General features: G+C 34.2%; 1 non-coding gene across 1 annotated transcript; it reads right to left on the bottom strand.

The window, feature by feature from the left end:
- Positions 1-1,054: 1,054 nt before the first annotated feature.
- Positions 1,055-1,128, bottom strand: TRNAN-GUU. Its single transcript has one exon. It is a non-coding gene; the product is annotated as a tRNA-Asn (tRNA).
- Between the last annotated feature and the right edge of the window lie 10,202 nt (positions 1,129-11,330).

Raw genomic sequence — 11,330 nt, 5'->3', positions numbered from 1 at the left:
ATATATGTATATATATATATATATATATATATATATATATATATATATACAATCCACAGCTGCATCGAGGCTCGAACCCTAGACCTCCCATATAATTAAGCCACTTGGTATAATTAAGCTAATAATTATTATGTTAATTAAGCTAATAATTACACGGATATTAGTATAATTATAATTAAACATAGTTCTTTCGAATTATTTTTAAAATAATTATAATTAATTCATTTAGATATGGAGAGGATGAAAAAAGTAAAGGCGATATGGTGAAATGGAATATACTTAAGGTATAAAAGTATAATTACATAGATATTAGAATAATTGCCTAATAATTATTATGGTAATTAAGATAAACATGAGTAGTTGGATTTATTTGTATAATAATTAAATTTAAATTATTTATTATTTTTTCCAAATATTTACCTTAGTAAATATATAAGAGTTAACACCATCTAGGGTCCTCAGAGTATAGTGGTTTTGCCACGTTTAGTCCTAAACTTTCAAATTACAACTCATGGTCCTTCGACTTTCAAATTGTTATCATCCGTAGTCCAAGTTAACCACCCAGGGTCCTTCAACATTCAAAATTTAACCAGTCGCGGTCCTCTTGGAAGGACCATGATCAAGTCTTGACAATTGTAGTGCGGGCAAGTATAAACAGAACTAAGAATAAATATAACATTGGGAGAAGAATAAATATAACATAGTTGTAAACATAGTTTTATTTAATACAAAAGATATTACATGCATTCATTAATTCAAGAGTTTATTCAAGAATGCGGAGCGGCATATTTGCCTTCTTGATTTGGGTCGGCCTATTTTACTTTTTAATTTGAGTCGGTCCTATTTTGCGGTCAACTATGAGCAACTTAGTTTGATTTACCTACCTGTGATCCTCTGCCGACTAAGATGTGGTTTACCCCGGTCCTATACCCCTATTTGCCTTCTTGATTTGCGTTCTTGATTTAAGTCGGTCCTATACTCCTATTTGCCTTCTTGATTTGAGTCGGTCAGCTATGAGCAACTTAGTTTGATTTACCTACCTATTAAACTAACCCGCTAGAAAGAGGGCTTGAACCTCCGACCTTGTGGTTAACAGCCACACGCTCTAATCAACTGAGCTATTCTAGCTTTGTATTTCATTGGGAAGAAATTTGCATTAATCTTCAATAGTACAAAGAAAATAGGTAATCGTGTTCCCTTTCCTTATAGAAACCCAGGACGATGTAGCAAAGAATGTGTGGAAAAGAGTTTTTGACTTCATCTCACCAAAGGATTTTTATATTCAAAGCCAAATGTACCAAACCTCTACTATTTTCTCCATTAATGAATCTTAAAATAATAAGCAACGATGTTTAGGCAATTATGGAGTTTATTGTGGCCATGCTAACAAAAGTTATAGGCCAGGCAAGCCAATGAATCCTTATAGATAAGGATGTCATTTAATTATTTGTTGTCGTTCATCAAAAAATTTTATAGGTCATAAAACTAGTAAGGTGTACATAGCAGTGACCCTTCTAGCTATCCCAAAAGTTTTTATTGGTACTTTTTATTACGGAGTAAATGTTTAGTTAATAGTGAGGAGGCCTACATGGTTGATGGAAGATGCGGGTAATTTCTTTATCAAAAGGGGCATTATAGAGGGTGGTAGCTTGAGGTGAGTTAATTGGTCCTCATCAAGGGAGGGATATATGGTTGGCCTAGTTTAAACTCATCAATATTGATGAGGTGATGAAAGCAACCTTGGGGTTGGCAAGTGGGTGGGGAAGGGGTACATAGCTTCGTTAGCGACCATCTTGGTATCATAGATGGTTCACAAGGTCAATATGAAAATTGGATTGACCAATAATTTTCACTATTGAACTTTGGGAGCTCAAGGAGTGTAATCGGCTTGCGAGAGAAGGGGTTGGCGTAACGTTGTGGTAGAGTTGGACTTGGAGGCTATGGTTAAGATCATTCAAGGGTATGTAAACACGAATCATGAGTTGTCTGTAATTGCTTATTGTAAAAATCTAGGGGTACGGTTATGATGGAAGATAATAAGTATGCTGACTTTCTGGCAATTTTGGACGATGTGGGAAACGAGGGAATAGTGTTTATGAGTCATCCTCGAGACAAAATGAAGGATCTTTTGTTTGACGCTCTGGGATGAGAGTCTCAATTCAGATGACTAAATGAAAGTGATGACTTCCGTGTTACACATACAAACCAAATTCAAGTATCACTATTAATTTACTTTCATGCATTTTATATTTTTTGTTAAATGTGTGATTATTATTCTTATCGTCCAATATCGCATATTTTATTACAATAACTCACACATAAATCGATGAATGTTGCAATTAGATTCAAACTGTTACAGGATAGGTACAATATACTAACACAACTAAACTATCGTAACTTAACCCTGTAGACTAGGAATACAAATAACAATAGCCTAATATATCTCACAAAATCAACATTAGATTGTACGGTGTTGTTCCAACAAAACTTATTACAACTAGTAATTAACCTATGCGATGCACGGGAAAAAATAAGATTATAATCTTTTTAAAATGGTTACTTTAAGTAGTTATAGAAATAAAACATAAATGTATATATGTTCGTGTGTGATGCACGGTCTTTAAGATTACAATATAATACAAATATACAAATATTAAAGAAATGAAAAATATATAAATATTAATGAAACGAAATAAAAGAATGAAAATTAAAATAAATGAACTACATTAATAAATAACAAATTGTTTAGGGGATTACAAATTGTATATTCATAATTTTTCAATTGAAATGCAGAAAATTGTACACTTCATTATTTTTCCTCCTTTTACAGATTCAACACAGCTCCCTGTAAAAGTGCAATCTAGTGTTTTCAAAACTTTCAATTCTAGACAGGCAGGCACTGCTGCCCTCCACAGCCTAGTTCGCCCATCATTTCAGTCTTTCTCCTCCGTATACATGAACTTGTTTCATGAATTGTGAAGAGTGATGACTTATTTATAGTGTTATGTTTATAGAAGTATTCATTTCAAAATTAATGTTTAGTCTTCAAAAGTCATCTACTCATCTTCCATTTAAATTTCATGTATTGAATATATTATTAAATGTGATATTAGAGAATAATTCAGATATAATATTTTATATTTTGATTTACTTATCTGAACAACAATTAGGTGGAACTATTAGATTCTACTTTATTATAGTAGAAGAAAAGATGAGAGATAATTAGTAGATTAGTATAGTTGCACAAAATCTAAGTATTTATTATAATACAATGTAATAAAGTCCGTAGTATTAAAAAAAAAAGTATTTATTATAAAAACACCTCCATTTTATCAGAAAAGAAAAACTAAGCATTAAGAATTACATAAATTATTCTCACATTGTTAAAGTTTAAGCATTATACATAAGGTTCACAAATCTTAGGAATAATAAACAAGGTTGAGTGTAATTTTTCTCTGGGATACAAAATAGGATGCATTTGAAAAGTATGCATAGATAGGAAAAGAGTATCATGGAACTCGTGTTTGATGAAGAAAAATGGACTTCCAGAATGCATGTTAGTTTTTTTGGGAAAAATATTTTAAAGGTAAAAAACGATGTTATTATACGTGTATATGTATAGTATTGTAACAATAATGGAAAATAGGTAGTATTATATCAATATATGTATACTTGCTGTTAACCTCATTCATTCCTTAATCATTTATAAAGCATAATAGTTAGTTAATTAGTATGTAGTAATTATTACATAATAATTTAGAAAGTTAAATGTAATTAAAAATTATTTGTAATTAGTGTTTACTAATAATGAAAAATAAATGTTTATTTATTAGGAATCAAAAAAGTAATGAAATTAGTAATAATTACATAATCAGTACATTTTTTTTTTACTTAGATAAGATTAGTAATTATTCTTTAGTTGTATTATAATAAGATAAAATAATTTATGACTACATTAATAATGTTAAATAATTTATAGTCAAATTATTTATAAAATAATATTACTTAATACGTAAAAATTTAAGAATAAATATAGTAATAATAATATGCTTGCAACTAAAAGAGAGTGATGAATTGTTGTGTTCATAATTATGATTCATTCAACAAGTTAAGTTGACCATACATGTTGTCATGAATGTTATATTCAACCGACCATGGATAAATATTCTCAACATTATATAGTCACCAATCAACATCATTAGTACGACATGGTTCAAACTCTAATTGTTTTTTAGGTTAATATTTAATATTTTAGTATTAACTATTAGAGTATTAAATAGTTTTATAATTATCTAGTCTTAAAAAAATTTTAAAAAAAATTAAACCAAATTGTTAAAAAATAAAAATAAAAAAAAAATACGTGGGTGCCTAGGCACCAATTAGGGATGTCAACGGCAAGGCGGGGCGGGAAGCATACTCCCGATCCCCTCCGCTGACTTTCTCCCACACTCCCCGTCCCCGTCCCGATCCCACTGGGAATCGAAAATCCTCCCCATGCCCATCCCAACCTATTTATAACGTATCCACACACAATTCTATTTAAGTGCACACACACAACACAATCCATGTGCACGTACACCAAAATATTTAACATCTTTTCTTACACATATTAATTCTGCAAATTATGGCACACACAGTGTAACCCATGTGTACACAGTCAACCCAAGTTCACACCAACTTGTTTTACGCCTTTTCATCCACACAGTCATTATTTACGTTATGGCACACGCAGTTTAACCCAAGTGCACAACATAGTCTTTAACATCAATCCGGTTTTCGTGAATTCATTTTTCCAGTAGTTTTGCACATTATGGCACACATAACACAATCCAAGTGCACACCAAAATGTTTAACGTCTTTTCATACTCGAACTAATTCTGCAAATTATGGCACACACAGATCAACCCAAGTGCACACCCTAATCTATCAACCTAAGTGCACACCAACTTATTTTGTGTCTTTTCATCCACATACTCATTATTAACGTTACGGCACACACAGTTTAACCCAAGTGCACAATATAGTCTTTAACGCCAATCTGGTTTCGGTGCATGCACACATTCGTTATCCTAAGTGCACACGGTATGTCGTATATCAGTTTTCTTGAGTATCATGACACAAACTCGTTGACCCAAGTGCACACACAACACAATCCAAGTGCACACCATAGTCTATCACATCGACCTGTTTTATTTCTCTTTATGCACTCATTACTTTTGCTCGCTATGGCACACACACTTTAACTCAAATGCACACCGTAACCTATTAAGTAAAATTGTTCTGCTCATTATGTATTACATTATCATATTTTTACGACTTGTTCTGCTCATTATTAACTATAATAAGCTCCACATCAACATAATGAATGCTAAAACTCTAACCCCATAAGCCTTATGCCATACTTTAGAGGTGAGTCCAAACCCAACCGGAAAGAGAGGATCATAGTTATTGCCGGCGTTTATTTGCTGTTGGTCGACTTAGTGGCTGCATTTGCTAATGTTAGGAATATAGCGGAATAATGCGGAAGCGAAGAATCGAAAATTGAGAATTATAGAAGTTAAATAATAGGGAAAATATATAAATGACAAAGAATATAATAAAATGGGAAAATATATAATATATATTATAACTCAAAGAGAATATATGTTATCTATGTGAGGAAAAAGACAAGAAAAGAAAGAATTCAATTGATGTAAGGGATGAATTACAAAGCAAATTCAAAGCCTATTTATACTCTAAAGGACAACAAATGTTGCGGCAAAAATGAGAAGAAGCACTAAAGACGGAGAGACGTGTACATGCATGCCAAACTAATGCAGGAATGGTCAATGTTTAATTTGAGCCACACATTATTTTCTAACAATCTCCACCTTGGATCAAATTCACTGCGGGAATTAACAACTGGAATAGCCGACTAAACTCAAGCACTACTTGAACTTAACAACAGGAAGAACTTCATAATAGCAGGATGGATCACCATCAACTTCCTATGTGACTGAAAGAGCATAAGCAACCATATTGGTTTCATCGTCACTAGCGTACCTAGCAGGTTTTTTAATTGTCCTCCTAGGACGATCCATAGCAATGGAATACTCTCGTTGTGGCTCGACGAGAGGTGCAGTGCTAGTAGATGCATCATCTTTAGTATTACCATCAGCAGTAGTAACACTATCAATAGGCCTGAACTCAAACTCCACCTTCTCACCAGTACTTTGCGTCTCACCTGTACTGGGAACTTTTCCAGAAGAAAGTAGTGCATTTTCATCAAAAGTGATATCTCGACTCAGAATGATTTTCCGAGAATCAGGAGACCATAGACGATACCCTTTTGACTCAGAAGCATAACCAAGGAAAATGCATTTGACAGCTCTCGGGTTTAATTTACCCGTACTGGAATGAGCATAAGCAGGACATCCAAAAACTCTTAAGATAGAGTAGTCAACAGGATTACCTGACCACACTTCCTCTGGAATTTTGAAATCAAGGGATGAATGTGGAGATCTATTTACCAAATAGCAAGCAGTAGAAACGGCCTCGGCCCAAAAATCACGCCGTTTCCATAACCCAGCATTAGAGAGCATACAACGAGCTCTTTCCAATAGAGTCCTGTTCAAACGTTCGGCAACACCATTCTGTTGGGGTTTACCAAGGCAAGGTCTTGTGCCTGGCAATTCCATTTGCCGCACAAAAGTCATTGAAATCTGACTCACAGAACTCCAAGCCATTGTCTGTCCTGAGCTTCTTGACTTTTTTACCTGTCTGAGTCTCAACAAGTATTTTCCACTTCTTGAAAATAGAAAATGCCTGATTTTTGTGTTTCAGGAAATAGACCCAGACTTTGCGAGAAAAGTCATCAATAATAGACATAAAATATCTACAGCCTCCCAGGGACTGGAATTTAGTTGGTCCCCATAAATCAGAATGTATATATTCCAAAACATCTTTGGTACGGTGTGTAGCAGTAGAGAAACTAACCCTCTTTTGTTTCCCCAAAAATACAATGCTCACAAAATTGTAATTTACTCGTACCTGAACCACCAAGGAGGCCTTTTTGCTCAGGAGATGCATGCCTTTCTCACTCATATGCCCCAGACGCATATGCCATAATTGAGTGAGATCCGCATCAGACCATCGATGAGGATACCGCTACTGAACCTGTCACAGTACTGCCATGCAAGACGTACAAGCTTCCCGAACGAGAAGCTTTCATGAGAACAAAAGAGCCTTTGATGACCTTTAGAACTCCACCTTCAGCTGTGTACTTGCACCCCAGAGATTCCAGGGTGCCCAATGATATCAGATTGCGTTTCAAATCAGAATATACCGGACATTGGTAAGAGTCCTGACAACGTTATCATGAGTTTTAATCTGAACACTTCCAATTCCACTAACCTTGCATTGGTATCATTACCCAGCAAGACAAACTCCACCATCAACCGGTTCCAGAGAAATGAACCAATCTTTGTGGGACACATGTGGAATGTACAACCAGAGTCCAAAATCCACTCGGTTTCCACTCCGTTTCTCACCGGAGCTAACAGACAACAACACATCACCATCTGAATCACTTCAACAACACTAGCTCAGCGACTTCTTTTCTCTCTCTTGCTTGTTTTTCAGCTTGAAGCATTCATCACATCATGACCATGCTTCTTGCAGTACTTACAAGATTTGTTGGACTTGGATCTAGATTTTTTATTGCTACTCTCTGTTTCAAGTGAATGACCCCTTACAGTCAAGCCTTCACCTTTGTCCTCAGACTTAATTTCAAAGTCAAACTTTTCTTTGGACAATAGGTTTGACTTAACATTGTCGAAAGTAAGGGTGTCACTACTATTACCATACAGCATAATTTCTTTGAAATGCTTGTATGATCTAGGGAGAGAAACAAGCAATAAAACAGCGCGATCCTCATCTTCAATTATAACATCAATATTTCCAAGTCCAATAAATAGAATTGAATTCATCCAAGTGAGATTTAATAGAAGTACCTTCCGTCATACGATTGTGTACAGACGCTCCTCCAGGCGTAGCGTGTTCGCCAGAGTTTTGGCCATGTAAAGCGTATCCAACTTGGACCATAAATCTGACGCAGTCGTCTCACTTAACACCTCACGTAGAACCTCTTTAGACAGGCACAAAAGAATGGTTGAACGTGCCTTGTCATCCAGATCTTCCCAATCTTCATTTGTCATTGTAGCCGGTTTCTTCTTCTTCCCAGCTAGCGCTTTCTTCAAACCGTTCTGGGTTAGAACGGCTTCCATCTGAACCTTCCAGATAGAAAAAGCTAATTTTCCCGTCGAACTTCTCGATATCGAACTTGGTAACAGTTGACATCTTTGGAAAATAACTCTCAATTAAACCGCTCTGATACCACTTGTTAGGAATATAGCGGAATAATGCGGAAGCGAAGAATCGAAAATTGAGAATTATAGAAGTTAAATAATAGGGAAAAATATAAATGACAAAGAATATAATAAAATGGGAAATATATAATATATATTATAACTCAAAGAGAATATATGTTATCTATGTGAGGAAAAAGACAAGAAAAAGAAAGAATTCAATTGATGTAAGGGATGAATTACAAAGCAAATTCAAAGCCTAATTTATACTCTAAAGGACAACAAATGTTGCGGCAAAAATGAGAAGAAGCACTAAAGACGGAGAGACGTGTACATGCATGCCAAACTAATGCAGGAATGGTCAATGTTTTAATTTGAGCCACACATTATTTTCTAACAGCTAAAATTAAATTACATTACCTTCATTGACGGCGGCGTCCATGTTTTCGATGTAACGTTGGAATGCATTTGTTGTGTTTTCCCTGCCGTCGACACCTTACGCATGCCAATCTAGTTGTATTCTCCTAATTGATTCCAAACTTCTAAACAATACTTCCTTAGTTTTGGACACCTAAAATCAAGGAAAATATCAGGATGAAATCTTTCTATTTTAAGTGGATGTTGAAGAGGATTGTATCATTAACACCTGTAATTAATTACAGTTATTCTGCTAATTAAAATTTTAATTATGATCTTGTCCATTGATTATCAAATTTTGGATGGGCTTTGATTGTTCTTATGTTCCTACCTAACAAATGGTTCTCACTTGAAGCCTCCCCTATATATATAAAGGATCAAATGATGACTCATCCTTAAGTGAGAACGTGAGGACTAATCTTGTGCGTTTGTATTTTTTATTTGGATGGCCCAGATTTGAGTTCCTGAGATGACATGGATTGACTTTTTTGTTAAAGTGGAGTAGTAGTGTCTTTTTTTTTTTTTTTTTAAGTGTGAACACATGTGTATTCCTTGCCAAATTGGTTTCCTATTTTCTTGGATCATCATCGTTGCAATTTGGAGCCGCGATTTCTTCATCATTGATTGAGTGTTCGCTCATGCAAACTAATCAGTATTTTTATTTTTTTTCGCTTGTTCTTTTGTGTATAATATTGTCTATATTTGGATGGTCGTGTATATGTACAAATTCCTGGTAGTACAATTGTGCATTCGTGTGTGCTGATTGTGCAACCTAGTGTTTAAGTTCTGCACCGTAGGCTAGAGAGTTGTGCATTATAGCACATAGTTCAGTGCATCGTAAGGACATTGGATGTCCACTGTAGAATTTCTTTGGTGGGGTTTGAATGCACAACAATAAAGATATCGATTCACAATACTCAGTATAGGAATGCACAACATTTTGTATAGGAATTCACATCTTTTAATAAGACCAATTTACCTTAAATTTATATATTTTAATATTTTAAAGGGATTTGTTTTCTTAATCCGTGTGATTTGTTCCTTTTATTCTCAGCCATACATCATTCTGATTTAATGGTCTAGATTAGTCCTCACGTCCTCACCTAAGATTAGGTCCTCACCTGATCCGGACCCTATATATATATATATATATATATATATATATATATATATATATATATATATATATATATAGGGATGCACTCAGGTGCGAATAAGTGCTCAGGAGGGAAATGCGAACGAATCAGCGCGCGACACGTGTCCAGATCTAATAACTTTAAAAAAATACGGTGGCATTCTCGTAAATAATTGAACATCGAAGTACAAGTAAAATCACTTACAAGTGCACTTACTTTCACCTATAAGTGCATATAATTTTGCCTTGTTAGCATTCACTTTCCGCAAATATTCATGCACCTGGGTGTGCTTATAACTATATGTGCAACTATTTATAACTATAGGTGGAACTACTTATAACTATAGGTGCACCTACTTTCACCTATAAGTGCATGTAATTTGGCCTTGTTAGCATTCACTTTCCGCAAACATTCATGCACCTGGGTGTGCTTATAACTATATGTGCAACTATTTATAACTATAGGTGCAACTACTTATAACTATAGGTGCACGTACTTTCACCTATAAGTGCATGTAATTTCTCCTTGTTAACATTCATTGATCTGAGTTCAGCGGGTAGTAATACCCCTGAAAACCACTCGCAAACATTCATACACTTAGGGGCAACTACTTATAACTATGTGTGCAACTACTTAGAACTATAGGTGCAACTACTTAGAACTATATGTGCAACTAAGTATTGATGCTTTATGTAAATTTTTACTTGCACCTATAATACATTTTACATGCACTTGTAATACATTTTACTTGCACTTCGATGTTCAATTATTTACGAAAATGCCACCGCATTTTTTTAAAAAAATCAGTGTTTCTCATCCATTAGATCTGGACACGTGGACGAACAGAATTCATTCCTATTTCGCGCCTGGGCGAAGCATTCGCACCAGAGTGCGATTCTATATATATATATATATATATATATTATCAAAAAATCAAAAAATTAATTATAATTATGAAAAATTTAACGACACATGTTTAATTGTAATTAACTTAATTTTCATAATAATTATTAGTCAATTATACTAATATCTATGCAATAAATTCCTTAATTACCATAATAATTATTAAGTAAATATAGTAACGTTGCGAAATTATACTTTTATAACTTAAGTATTACATATATTTACATGCACTTGTAGGTGAAAGTACAGACATTGCATGCACTTGTTGGTGAAAGTAGGTGCATCCGATCAATGAATGTTAACAAGACAAAATTACATGCAAGAAAATGTATTATAAGTGCATGTAAAATGTACAATAAGTGCAAGTAAATTTACACTGAGCATCAATACTAAGTGCACCTGTCGATATAACTAAGTGCACGAATATGTTAACTAGGTAAAATTACTTGCACTTTGTAAGTGAAAATAGGTGCACTAGTACACTCATTGTACTTGCCACATATAATTACTATCATCAATCATCTACTCC

Source organism: Ipomoea nil, unplaced genomic scaffold (genome assembly GCF_001879475.1).
Source record: "Ipomoea nil cultivar Tokyo-kokei standard unplaced genomic scaffold, Asagao_1.1 scaffold1853, whole genome shotgun sequence".
NCBI classification, from domain to species: domain Eukaryota; kingdom Viridiplantae; phylum Streptophyta; class Magnoliopsida; order Solanales; family Convolvulaceae; genus Ipomoea; species Ipomoea nil.
Note: the sequence above shows the minus strand (reverse complement) of the source record. Positions and strands in the feature narration are given on the sequence as shown.